Source organism: Crotalus tigris, unplaced genomic scaffold, assembly GCF_016545835.1.
Source record: "Crotalus tigris isolate CLP2741 ecotype Arizona unplaced genomic scaffold, ASM1654583v1 scf7180000020129.766959, whole genome shotgun sequence".
NCBI lineage: Eukaryota > Metazoa > Chordata > Lepidosauria > Squamata > Viperidae > Crotalus > Crotalus tigris.
The window spans coordinates 368,321-382,606 of record NW_024097870.1 but is presented as its reverse complement, the minus strand read 5'-3'; the positions used below and the strand labels follow the sequence as shown (position 1 = coordinate 382,606).

Genomic DNA, 14,286 nt, shown 5'->3' with positions numbered 1-14,286 from the left:
GGAATATTGCATTTAAAATCTGTTTGTTTCTTGCAACTAGAGATTAAATGCTTTAATTTTCATTAACCCCGAGGAACAAGGTGTCTTGTATTGTTTTTGTGAGCCTACTAATTATAATAAAAGAAGCAAGCCTCACCTCACTTATTCTCCAAGTATAAGGCATACTTGAACATTTCTATCAATGATTTCATCTCTATTCTGCAACCTTCCTGATTATAACAGAAGTGTTTATTGACCACCCTTTTTTGCTAAAGGGAAACTTTTTGTGACTGCAGGTAGTCCTTCAGTTACAAATGTAATGAAGCCTACCCATTCCATTCGCCACTTGAGGTTTTTTAGGAGTGAATATCATACCTTGAACACAATTCACTCCCAGCATTGCTCACGTATTCACTAATTTAATGTGTGGGTGAATGCACTGCTCATTAAGTGAACATGAGGTATTTCAGGGTGGGGAAGATCATGGGCCTAGTCATGGAACAGGCCATCTTCACACCACCCAAGGCCTCCTCCAAACTACAGAAATACCTCATGCTCCCTCCCCTGGGGGCCCACAATTGCTCCCCCCCATCCTGCTACGCCGGGTCACTTAACTTGTGAAGATGTGTCCTCTCCAGACTCTGTTTCTTTCTCTGCTCCCAGCAAGAGCAGAGGGAGGCCTCTGAGGCCCAGAACAGACCTCTGGAAGCATGTAGTTGCTGTCCATAGCCTCCATTTTGGGCTTGGAAGCCTGGAGAAGCCCCTGGCATCCTTTCTGGGTGGTGGCAGCTCAAAAAAGGCTTCCGAGGCCCAGATCGGGCCTTCGGAGCCTGCGAAAGTGTCCCCCAGTGTCATTTCCGGGTGTTAGAGACCTTTTCCAGGCCTCTGCCAGCTGGAAAGGACACCAGGGGATGCTTCAGCGGAGCTCCAGAGGCTGTTCTGGGCCTCAAATAGGCTAGATAGCAACTTGCTTCAAGCCTGCATCATTCAAGGTTTTCCTAATCTATTGTGTGAGTGGTACCGCATGGTGCTGGTGCTAGATATCGAGCTGGACCGTGTCCGAAAGTCAAGCCCCACCGAACCCAAGCCGCCATGTCCAAGAAAAACATCTATGGGCGACGTCCCCAAGCCTCTGCAACCACCAGTGTCTCCCAAGCACCAGCCAGGGCTTCAATCAAGTTCTACCAATGCAGTCAGATGGATCACTATGCTGTGGAGTGTCCAGCTCCTCACCTTCAACCCAGGAGCATGTCAACCCACGAAACCGTGAAGAGCTCCCAGAGGGGGAAGAGAAAAAATTAACTGGGCACATCAGGACCTGAGTGTCAAAGCCTTCCCTCCTGTTGAGGTCGAAGCCAAACCCCAATCTGAGCCACAGCAGATGCCAGCAGTGTACGACAGTGACGAGGAAGGCGAGGAGGACCCCATAGTGAGTCAGCCCATTCCTTCTTTTGCCATTCCCACCAGGCTGGTAGTGCCCAAAATGGGCTCACATGAATTTGAACGTCCTAATAGACTCGGGGTGTACTCAGTGCTTAATTAACTTACCCACTGTGTTCAAACTGGGCATCTGAGCCAAGCTATTGCCCCTATCCAAGAGGTTTGAGCAGGCTGACAGATCCCGCATTGTAGGTGTCCCTCCCACGCACCTAATCGAACCTGTGCATTTGGAAATGGGTCGGCATTGGGAAATCCTCCATTTTGTGATGGTTCTGAAGATGACCAAAGCAGTAATTTTGGGGCTAGCATAGTTGGATAAATAGCATCCTCACATTTGGTGGGAGGAGGGAATGTACAAATTAAGACTGAGGACAGGACCCTTCCCACCTGCCACTGACGATAAAACAAAGACACTGGCCATCAGCAAGATTCGAGGGAAGCCCCGCAAAATCCTAACGACTAGCCCCAAAAGTGTCGGGGATTGAATTGGTCCCCACTGAATACCGTGATTTGGCGGAAGCGTTTATTGAGAAGGAATGTAACATCCTCCCCGCATACCAGGCTATGGATTGTGCTATTGAAATTCTGCCTGTTGCCAAGCTCCCAAAACAAAAAATGCACTCTATGACACTCAGAGAGATGAAAGAACTGAGAGAGTACATTGATAAAAACTTAACTCGGGGTTTGATTCAGCCTGCCGAATCACCCATGGCTGCTCCCATGCTCTTCAAGGAAAAGAAAGATAGATCTCTTAGATCAGTGGTTCTTAACCTTTTTGAACGAATCGCCCCCTTGAGCCAATGAGGAAGTTGTCATCGCCCCCCTCCCCCAACATAATCTCTCAATCACAACATAGGAAATAATTCTTCAATTTATGCAAACACTTGTTTTGTTTTCTTTAAAATTGTCTTCAGGACATATTGATGCAAATAATTTATTTCCAGTCTTTTTCCCATATCTCCCATATTCTGGCCAATGGCGTGCCACTGTATGGGTAGAGGCTGCTGCGCAACGCGCATGAAGATAAGCGATGTGTATTCACATATGTATGGCGTTCTGTACTGAAGCTAGCTGGAGGAACATTTGAAAACACAATTCAATCCACTAATAGCGAGCGATCTGATGTTTTTGTATGACAGATATACAGTGATTCACTGTACTAAAAAGTCTCAAAAGTGTCCCCAAAACTTCTCGCTCCATCGCCCCCATATCGCCCCCTTTTCGTTCCTTCGCCCCCGTGTCACCCCTTTTCGTTCCATCGCCCCCCTGAAAAATGAAATCGCCCCCTGGGGGGCAATATCGCCCAGGTTAAGAACCACTGTCTTAGATTATGCATGGATTTTAAATCTCTGAACACGGTCAGCATGGAAAATATGTACCCTCTCCCCCTGATGAAGGACATGTTAGCCCACCTGGCTAAAGGAAAAATCTTTACCAAGCTGGATTTAAGAGAGGATTTATTACCGGATCCAGATTAGGGAGGAGGACGAGTGGGAAACAGCCTTTAATTGCCCCTCAGGAAGCTTCCAATTTAAAGTGATGCCTTTTGGACTGCAAGGGGCCCCTGCTGTGTTTATGTAATTGATAAATCAAGTGCTCCATGATCATTTATACAAGGGGGATTTGGTTTATCTTCATGACATCTTTATTTACACCAAAACCATGGATGAACATATCAAATTGGTCCGTGAAGTGTTAAATAGACTGTTAAAAGCCAAATCGTATGCAAAGCTGTCAAAGTATGAATTTCACCAGATGCCTTGATTATCTGAGGTATCAGATTTCAAATGAGGGATAGAGATGGACCCCGCCAAAGTAAAAGTAGAACTAGAATGGTAACCCCCATGTACCCGCAAGCAGCTTCAAAGTTTTCTAGGCTTTGCCAACTTTTAACATCAATTTATTCCCTCTTTCACAAAGATAGCCATGCCAATCACTGATTTACTCAAAACAGAAAAGGAGGGGGGAAACCCTGGCCTTGTCATCCATTGCAATGGTCGTTTAGAGTGCCAGGCAGCATTCAAAAAACTAAAGCTGAACCAGTTCTTAAGCACCCTGACCCTGGACAACAATTTGTCATTCAAGCCGATGCAAGTGATATGGTCGTGGGTGCCATTCTCTTACAAAAAAAAATCACAGGATTTACAATCCTGTGCTAACTGACACTGAGAGGAGGTGGGCTGTTTGGGAGAAAGAGGCTTTTGCAGTTCGTTGGGCATTGCTGATATGGCGTCACTTCTTGGAAAGGGGGAAATACCTTTTGAGATATGGACTGATCACAAAAATTTGGAGGCTCTGAAAAGCCCCCATATATGATCCCCATAGCAAATACAGTGTGCTTAGTACTTCAACTGTTTCACTTTAAACTATTTTCTTGGGGGCAAGAACTTTTTGGCTGATGCCCTATCTAGAATGCCCCAGTTCAAGAGCCACTGAGAGGAAGTAATTAATTCCATTATTCCTCCGCCACAATCTGCTTCTCAAATAACAATCAGATCACAGACACAGAGACCCCCTGCTGGTCCTGACAATCACTCACTAAAGGAATTGAAGGAGAAGCCAGAGACTGATGTCTGGTTTAAAGATAACAGATCTATTTTAACCCTAAGGTGGGGGACTAGCTTGGATAGGTTCCAAGTTATACCTCCCAGATAGCCTCAGACTCCCAAGCATTACACAGAATCATGATGTTAAGCAAAAAAGTCACTTTGGGTTTTTAAAGACATTGCATCTGGTGTGGAGGTAATTCTGGAAAAAGACAGGAATGGAAAAAGACATTGAGGGTTATATTAAGGGTTGTGTCACCTGTGCTGCCATGAAGAGGCATCCTGGAAAACCCCCAGGATTATTGCAACAAGTTGCCAAGCCCTCTCAGCCTTGGGAGAAGATAGCAATGGATTTTATAGTGGAATTACCTGAGAGCAAGGGAAACACTGTAAAATGGACTGGATTGATCTATTTTCCAAACAGGCGTATTTCATCTCTTGCTCAGAAGCTAACCAAAACTGTTTTTGAAACACATATACCAACTCCATGGTGCCCCAAAGCAGATTATTTCTGACAGAGGGGTCCAGTTAATTGCTAAATTCTGGAGAGAGTTCATTAAACTGATTGGATCCTCCCAGGGGCTTTCGTCAGCTTTTCATCCGAATACTAATAGAACTGCTAAGAAAGCTAATGCAATGGTGGAACAGTACCTCAGATGTTATGTAAATTACCAGCAGACTAATTGGGCTGATCTCCTGCCTTTTGCAGAGGTAGCCTACAACAATACTGTGCACAGTAGCACTGGTCTCACCCCTTTCAAAATAGTAATAGACCGAGATTTTGTGCCCATGCCTGAGTTCTCACAGTAGCCTCCTACTTCCCAGACTTTGGACTAGTGGGTGACATCCTTTCAGGGGATTTGGGTGAACTTGAAAAAGGCCACCAAGGTTTACAAGGAGCAAGCAGATAAATGACACTCCCCTCAGAAACCTTTTTATGTTGGACAATTAATTTATCTTTCAACTAAATATTTAAGGTTAAAGTTACCCAGTAGAAAATTGGGTCCAAAATTCCTCAGTCCTTTTTCCATCACAAAGATCATAAACCCTGTCACAGTGGAACTTTGTGATTGTTGGGGAAAGTTCACCCTGTGTTTCATTGCAATCTATTAAAACCTGTGTCAGAGTCCTCTTTAAGATCTGTCCCAAAGGAGCTGCTGGGTCAAGTAGTGGTAGAGGAGGAGACACATTATGAAATAAAACAAAATCTTGATTCTAGGTTGTACAAGGAAAAGTTATAGTACCTCATTCAGTGGAAAGGCTACCCCCTTTCAGAAGCTACATGGGTGAAATGTACAAATGTGAAAGCGGATAGATTAATAAAAAAAGTTTTACGACAAATACCCTCACAAGCCTTGAAGGAATACTTAACCTACTTTTTGTTTCCCCTACAGAGACTCTTTCTTTCTAAGAGGAGAAGACTGTCAACTACAAATGAGCATGGTTTTTCCTACTCATTTTCGATTGCCACATAGAATGGAAGGAGGGGGGTTGCCCAGGTGCTTCGGTAGTCTAAATAATCTTTTGTCTCATGGGAACCAAGGTCATCGGATGCTCCCAAGACTGCAGGCTGGAATTTGTGTAAAAAACCCACCAGGAAGATGTATTGGGGAACATAGTTGCTTGCATAGTTTTAGGGGAGGGATTTTTAAATTTTGTATTGGGGAATTGTTATGTGTGTCTCCAGACTTGGTTTCACTTTTGATGCCAATACTTTGTAACTAATAAATATGTTTTTTGAGAAATTTGCAAGCCTCAGAGTTCTGCTTTATTCGTTTCTGTCTGTTGGAACCATGACATTAAAACCGCTAAGCAATAAATGTTAAAAGGTTACCATGGATTTCTGTCTTGGTTTGTTTTACTGAATTAAACCTACAGCAATATGAATATTTATATTGATAGTAAATACTTTTATATGCTTCTGATAATAGATTTGCAATATTAAAGAGAAACTCATTTCTTAATTACTTAAATTAAGATTTTTTAAAATTATGTCTGTTTCATGTGTCTCTGAATACAGTATTTGGTATTTCAACACCTATCTGAAATACAGTGAGATTTATTTAATTTTAGGATTTATCACATAGTAGTGATTTATGTAACAGTAATAATTTTCTTTATAAAGAATTATAAAAAGTCACTGATGACAAATTATTTCATCCTCCTTATATCTGAAATAGTAAAAATGTATTGCCTCATTATGACTAAAATAGAATCCCAGTGACATCTCACATTTTCTGGCTTCTGCAATCCCACATGGTTTGCCTGCAGCCATCATTGTCTTGTTTGAAGACTGTTTTACAGCAATAATTTTGCCTGCCTTTTATCAGCAAAACAAATATAATTGTTATTTTAATTCGTCTCAGTGGAATTCACTGTAATATCAAAACCTTGAACCCAGGATAAACAACTGAGTGCCTGGTAACTTTGGGGTGAACCCAGACTGCCTCCTTTGGAGCTTCATTCCCACTTGACTTTTTACAAAGATTCTTTTGATTAAAAATAAGGAATATTGCAAAACAAAACATGAGCCTATACCATAATATTTATGTCCATAAATTCTTTTGAGCCACGAAACAATATATGTGAAGTAGTATTTAACTACAAGTAAAATTATAAATTAAAGGAAAAATAGGAAGTGAATCAGCACAGTAACAGAGTTGAACTGGATAAATTAATGGAGGATGGGTTTCTCAAGTGCTTTTGATCTTTAAGATTCATTGTTAACTTGAAAGTTGAACTGAATGTCTCCATACTGTACTTAGTTGCCTGTTGGCCACCGGACCGTGGGAATAGCTGGCAAGGCCCCCCCACTCATGGTAGCACCACTGCGCAGGTGCTATTGACCCCATTTGCGCATGTATGGGGGTGCTATCACTGCCACCAGCATCACGTGGCTGCTAACAGCCTGTATCGCAAGTGCATTGGCGCTAGCAGCTCATTTGTAAACGTGCATGGGCATCATTGCAGGTGAATGTGGCCTGATTGCACAAGCATGCACTAGCATCAGGATGGCAGGTGCAACCACATGACTGAAGCTCCATTCCCTTTTCTTAAGAGTCTTATTGTATGCACTTAAAAGGAGGCTTAGACTAATATAAGCTTATATCTGCTTATATTGGTATAAGCCTCCTTTTATGTGCTATAAAACCTCTCTGAAGACCAATCTGAAATGAACATTAAATGCACTGCTTGGGTTCATTCACTCAATGAATTGAGAGCTCATCTAACAGTAGTGTCATGTAGACCAAATTTTTATCACTTTATTAAGAAAAAAGACGTTTTATTTTAGGCTTTAGTATGGCCATATATATTATGTCTACAGCATTCCCTGATTTACTAGATTAGTAATTTCATCAAAGAATACAGATTAATTAGTTTGATTTATTTGCAAGAAACCTCTTGTGAGTTCTGTTAATTGTAGCATGCATATCAAATACCAGCATGTTGTTTAATAATCTTAACAATCTTTTCAATAACTTTGCTCAGCTGATAGTTCTGTTGTTTCCTGGGTGGTCCTCCTTCAATTTTTGAAAATTGAGATATTTGGTCTTCTTTATTCTTCTGGAACACTGCCAGTCCTACAGGAGATCCTAAATATTTCTGAGAGTGATTCTATTAGCACTTTGTTATTGTAATATATAATGTATGGGTTTGGAGACTTGAATTTGCTTAAATTAGTCAAGTTCTTTCTTACCCTCTTATTTTCTTTCCTAAGTTATAGTTTTCTTTTCTTCCTAATTAATAACAATGAGGAAAGACACAAAAACAGCAGCTACACGCTTCTACCTTCTCACTACATTTGGTTTTGAACTGATGTGTACAGTACTCCCTTTCCCTGAATGTTATACAAAGTTTTCATAGTTTTCTGAATTTCTCACAAGACTCAACTCATTCCAAGTTTTAGTCTTTCTGACACAAGTTCTACTTTTCCTGGAACCTCACTTGCATTCTTTGGTTATTTGCTGCTTATTGCATATTCCTTTTTTCCCTTTTCATTATTTCATAGAGCTTTGTTTATATATTCTTTTTAGATTTCTCCCATCTGACCAAAATGCAGTTCCAGCAACAATGCAGGACTGTGATAGAGGAGAAGTAGGAGGCTGGCAAATGTCCTTTTTAACGGCCCCACAGGCTGGGAGGCTGGGAACTAGACTTAGAATATGAAGATCAGTGTCCCAAATACGTTGCCTGAGGATCCTTGTGGTATTCTCAAAGTTTAAAGGGCAAAGGCTGTCCAACTAAGGTCTTAGGGAATAAAGCTTGCCAAAAACTTTTATCCCCTTGATATCATGATGTCAAGAAAATAGAATTCCTTGTTCTTTCTTCAACTTTCTAAGAAACGTTGTTGGAGAGGACAAAAATTAGATAGTTTTCTGTTTCTTGGCAGAGTTAGCTCACTGGCAGATGTCAAGATTTTATATTTGTATTTTATTTAGAATATGTATTGCACTTAAAGATTCTAGGGTGATTCACAATAACCCAATAAATAAAAATGTACCATTAGTTGCTTTCTAGAAACTGTATTGCTAGTTTAAGCTAGCATTTTCTACAAATCAAGAAAATTGGTTTACTTAATCAAGGTACTATTTTTAAATGTATTTTATTATTTTAAACAACCTGGGTATAGTAATACATGGTGTACATGTTTGTATTATGTCATGGGTTGGGTGCATCCTTTCAATTGAAATACTGGGCAGGGATGAGGCTGCTTGGAGTTGTAATCCAAAAAAGTCTGCCAGGGGATCTTCTTTGGGAAGGTTGAGAATAGACAGCTAGTTGTATTGTCACTATTTCAAGATTATTCAAAAATGGCAGATGTGAGATTAAAATTATTCAAAATAAAATCCCTTTTGGTTGTATTCAAATGTTATATTCAGTCATAGGCTACTTAATAAATCACAGTTGGCTGGCTTGCTACACAAACTCAAAATAGTTGGGTTTTACATAATACATAAAACAAAAACACTTTCTAACTTAGCTCAACGGTAGCTATAGTCTTAATAGTACTAAACCTTCCTCCAAAGTATTTTCCTAACCAGACCGCCATTCCCATTGCCTTAGTTCTCCACGGGCAGTAAAGATTTATAAGGGTTTATATGGGTATTTATCAAGCACACAAATAGCCCCATTTGATAGTGATTTCCATCTGAAGGAAAAAAGAATGTTTTACTGTTAATAAGAGTAATATTTATAAGTTTGCACATCAGAATAATGATGCTCCTGGATTCCACACACTACATGCTTTCAAAATCTCTTTCCCAAAGCAGTTATTAAGCAAGACCAAATCTCACCTGAAGACAATGAAAGGAGAAAAAGAAAAAGAAAGAAGTTCAAGATGTAACAAAGCAAAATTCTTAGTGAAAACAGTGGCTGAAAATGGCAGGAAGAAAACACCAGCCAGGAACAGAACTTGTACAATAGTCTGTTTCAGATGAGTCTTCTACAGTATATACACTCATAGACCGATTGTAATAGAAAAGTCTTCCTCTTTAAGGAGTTGGCCTCTGGCTCAAGTTTGTCTTCATCCCTGTATATTCCAAAGGCATTTATTTTATGGATATATAAGGATGATTGAGTAAAAAGTGTGGAATGTCAAGAATGTATCTTAATTAGAATTTAAATTGTTGCTCAACTGCCTTAGTAGGTATCAAAAGTCACAATTAATCTTCACATTAGGCAATTTTTAACCTATTGTATTTGTTTACTTTTGGGAAATTAAGCATTTTTCTCCTTCACATTCAAATCCTTACTTTTGAATTTTTTGCCTCTTTTGCTTTCTTCTTGCAGGATAATTGCCAAGTTTCCCTAGTTATTCTTAAATGCTGGACAACTCAATGCCACAACGTGTTAGGGCATTTGGGAAGCTGAAAGCCAATCTTGGAGGCTAGGGAAAAAAAACCCTATCTTTTTCCTGATAAAAGTATTTCTTGTCTTGTTTTGAAGAATTATCTTTTCGAAGTACCCATTAAAGAAAATTCAGCAGCAGTAATAGCTTCACCTCTGTGATGCCCAAACAAGCAGAATGGATTCTGACCTTACAAATATGTAAAGCGGATGGAAGATTTCTTTCATTCAAGCCCAAATTGAGTCCAACTAGGTGCAAAATGCTTTATTATATCTAGGCCCTCAACATCGGAAACTTTAATCCAGTATTACCATGCTGTTCCCTGTGTGATATAGTTCCTGTTTGCTTGGGTTGGATAATCATAGCCAATGTGACATGCTAACCATACTTCATTACATTAGCATTATGGATACAACAACAGAATATTAGACTAGGTGAGATAGAGTATTTCTTAGATTGAGTGTTGATTCAATTCAAATGACTTTCATGTGGATAGTGAGTTTGATCTGTTCTTTTAGAGTGGTTCCTATGTTGCATAATATTGCAATAAGCCATAATGTAATACATTTAGATTTGGCTTAGTGTAATATGTAATTCTATCCATTATGAATTGTTGAACAAACCATTATTTTAATGGACTAGTAACTGGATTTACCTATCACACTGAAGCAGTATTTTCACAAAATGTTAGCCCTTAATAGCTTGTGGAATTAAGCTGCTTCCGCAGGTAACTGAATCAAACCATTTAGGCTTAATATTAGGCTAAAGCCTGTGGCAAAAACAAACTTCACTATACCTTGGCATAACATGAGAATCCTGCCTATTGTCCATTACACATTACGTTTGCCTTAAACAGTGACCCACTAACCAGACAGCTGTGTTTCAATTTAGCATTTTGTGCAAATCCAGAATCTTTTAATATTAACTAAAGGGGGTCACGGGAGACTTGCTTTCCCACAGAGACTTGATCTTTGTGTGCTAGATTTTGTATCCCCACCTCCACCTTTTAGAAAAGGTTTAGACGGATGTCCACAAGAGGGATTTGAGGGCATCAGATTGTCTTAATGATCTTTGAGGTTCCAAGCCTGCTCTTTGCCCAGGCCCTTTTAGGACTTTAAAGGCTGCCTGACAAGTTGTTCAAGGAATCCCTTCCTTCGTCTCACCTTACCCAACAGCATTTGCACCCTATTCTTCCGATTTTTTTTTTCTTTACAGAAGTCAGAGGCCCAAGGACCTAGAGTCTGTGGGAGTGGGAGAAAAATCTTAGATACTTGAGAAACTCCTAGGAACCTAGTCCTAGTCCTACTGCCTTGAATAAAAAAGATCAATTCATTGATTGTAAAAAGTGGAATAATCTGATAAGAATGTATATACTGGAATGTCACGTCAAATCCAATGTTTGTTTGTTTTTAATTTATTATAAATAAAATTTGTTTTTAAAAAAGATCAATTCATTAAAATATTGAAAAAGAATTAAAACGGGGACTCCTCCATATCGGCCAGGATCCACTTTGCTCCTTTTTTTTTTTTTTTTTTTTGCAGATCACAGAACCAGCAGGTAAAGGCAGGGAGTGCATAACGCAAAGGAATAAACCTTTCTCACACGGCTCTGGGACTACACCAGTGTTTCTCAACCTTGACAATTTTAAGGCATGTGGACTTCAACTCCCAGAATTTCACAGCCAGCATTGCTGGCTGTGGAATTCTGGGAGTTGAAGTCCACATGCCTTAAAATTGTCAAGGTTGAGAAACACTGGACTACACACAGGAAGTCCTCAACTTACGACTACAATTGACCTCAAAATTTATGTTGCTAGGTGAGAAATTTGTTAAGTGAGTTCTGCCCCATTTTACGATTTTTCTCACATTTCTTAAGTGAATCACCTTAGTTCTTATATTAGTAACACGGTTGTTAAGTGAATCTGGTTTCCCCATTGACTTTGCTTGTCAGGTCACCAAAGGGAATCATATGACTCCTGGCCACTGCAAGGGTGAAAAGTGTGAGTCAGTTTTCAAGCAGCCAAATGTAAATCACATGACCGTGGAGAAGCTGCAACAGTCATTAGTATGAAAAATGGTCATAAGTCACTTTTTTCAGTGCCACTGCAACTTTGACCAGTGCTGTTGCAACTTTGAACGGTCACTAAACGAACTGTTGTAAGTCGAGGACTACCTGTACTACAGTTTCCCAAGGGAGTGCCACCGGGAGAGCAGGTGCAGTACAATTCTCTGCAGGTCCACTCGACGGTAAATTCTTTGGGGTTTAATGGGATTACTCTCCAAGCGTCAGTTGTTGTTGCTGCAGCTGCTGGGAAAAGGCGCTGGCTGGTTCTGTCGCTCCGAGTTTCGCGATTCGTGGACCCAAGCGCGGGGATGAACGTAGAGGCCGGGAGGGACCTCTAAAAACAACCCCAACGCGCGAGCGAACGCGGCGAGCGCTTCGCCTTTCCGCCTTAATTGCTACTTGGCGAGCAGGCTGGTGCTGCTACCTGAAACAGCCCCGCCTAACGTTGCGCTTGCGCAGCGTCTCCGCCTGGTCCGGCTTAATCCTGGCAGCCAAAGAGGTGGCGGCGAGGGCAGCGGTGGCGTCCGGAGGCGTGAGGAGTCCGCCTGCTCGGCGTCCGGACGCTGCAGGTTCGGTCGCGGAGCCCCGGGTGGCAGGCAGGTAGGTCGGTCCAGGTTTGCTCTCGGTTTTCTATACTCGGACTTCGCGTTTCTCGGCTCGGCGTATTGGAAGTGCAACTGCCGATGTCTCTAGACTACAGTTCCCACCAGGCGTAGCTGGAGTGGCTGCCGGCAGGGAGTCGTCGTCGTCGTCCTCCAACAGGTCAGAGGTCCGGATCCCATGGGCTGATATGTGGCGGTCAGCGAAGACTTTAGACGTCCTTTTTCTGCCTCGCGCCCTGCACTGGGATCCTCGGGCCGCGGCTCCTTTCCGTTTGCTTGGAGGGAAAGGAGGCCGCTCAGAGGGACCCGCCAGCCGGCTTTCTCGGCATCCGATTTCCCTCTTTCTCCTCTCGCTTTGCCTGACGTCCCTTCCACTATTAGAGACATCGCCCTGCAGCTCGGTGCTCGATCTACGCGTTGGACTAGAGTTCCATTTTCCGAGTCAGCAGGTGTGCTAATTGGGCATTTGAAATGATGCCCCATGGTATCGGGAGAGCCCCGTCTCGGGGAAAGGTAAACCGCGGGGCGCGCGGGGGGGGGGGAATGGAAGTGGATTTCGGGAGGAAGAAGGCGGTTGTGTGTTTGCTTCGAATGAAAAGGGGATCGTTGGCTTCGGTTAGATTTTTTTTTTTTTCCCCGATCAAATTAAGACAGATTCTCGCCAGTCCGGCATCTTTTAACTCCTTTGCCTTTGTAATTGTATTGAACGGGGAGTTATTCTCTGAAACTCGCCTTTCCCCCCCCCCCCTCTCTCTCTCTCACACACACACACAGAGAGAGAGAGAGAGAGAGAATTTTCAGTCAAATATTCACGACAGAAGCCGGCGTCGAAGCACAAGCGAACGCTGGTCCATTTCTCTCTGTTCGTTTTCTTCTTCGGTGCGTCGGTTTAAGAAAGACTTGAATTCCTACAGAAGTTGTAGACCTCGAGCTTTGCCGAAGCGGTACTTCATGGCTTGGACTGGGCTGCCTGAGCGTGAGGGAAGGTGCAGTCCGGGGATGTGTTGGGCAAGGCTACGGCTTCTTCTCCCTCCCCCTCCGTGGGTAGAGAGGGGCCAAAAGAAAAGGAGGGAAGCAAAAATGACCTTCAGCCTCTCCTTTTCTTTTTACATATTCTGGGAGAAACGGGAGGGAAACGCGGGGCTCTGGCTCCTAGGCTGAAGGGAACTAAAAGCGGGGGTAGCGGGGAGCTAAGGAAGGAAGGGGGGGGGGGCGGAAAAGCTTGAGGTGAGAGTCGTTGGGTATCCCCGGTTAGTTCGCCATCGCCGCCCCGCCAGCGTTTCCCTCGGACTGCGGGTGGAAACGCGGAGTGCCGCTTCTGATTACAAAAGACTGGAGGCCCCCTTAGAGTCGAAGGAGCGATAACCTTCCCGCCGCCACAGCAACCCTCCCGGGAGGTGTCGCAAGGTGCCCGCGGGAGCCCCGAGCACTTTCGGCGGAGACGGAGAGAGGAAGGCCAAGTCTCTTGTGGCAGCAGCCACAGCTAGCGAGGCGCAGCCATGGAAACAATGGGCTTTCTTGATGCAGAAGCTGCTCCGGAGTCGGCCTGTGAGAGGGAAGCGTTGCCCGTGGGGGGGGGGGGAACCGAGGCGGGAGAGACCAGGAACCTCGCGCCCCGCAGGAAGAAGCAGGCCGGGCAGGTGGGAGACAGGAAAGGGGGGGGGGGCTGCGTTTGGTTGGAACAGGAGTGATTAGAAAATGTCTCTTGCTGGGGGTACCGTCTCCTATGGGGGAAGAGACCCCTTATCGCCACATCCACCATCTCCGTTGCTGTTTCTGCCACTGCAATCGACAGGCGGGTAGCTT

The 14,286-nt window shown here is 42.9% G+C and overlaps 1 protein-coding gene across 4 annotated transcripts in view; it reads left to right on the top strand.

Annotated features, from left to right (window-relative positions):
* The first annotated feature begins 11,999 nt into the window (after positions 1-11,999).
* The window catches only part of FHDC1 (FH2 domain containing 1), a 46,765-nt gene continuing 44,478 nt past the window's right edge, over positions 12,000-14,286 (top strand). Inside the window, exon 1 of one of the 4 annotated variants that reach the window (XM_039365595.1) lies at positions 12,000-12,478. The gene's annotated coding sequence lies outside the window, so the exon portion shown is untranslated. Of the gene's footprint in view, positions 12,479-12,503; positions 12,994-13,336; positions 13,360-14,099; positions 14,121-14,286 lie in introns of those variants that run through there. The other 3 variants (XM_039365596.1, XM_039365597.1, XM_039365598.1) reach the window with 3 other exon arrangements.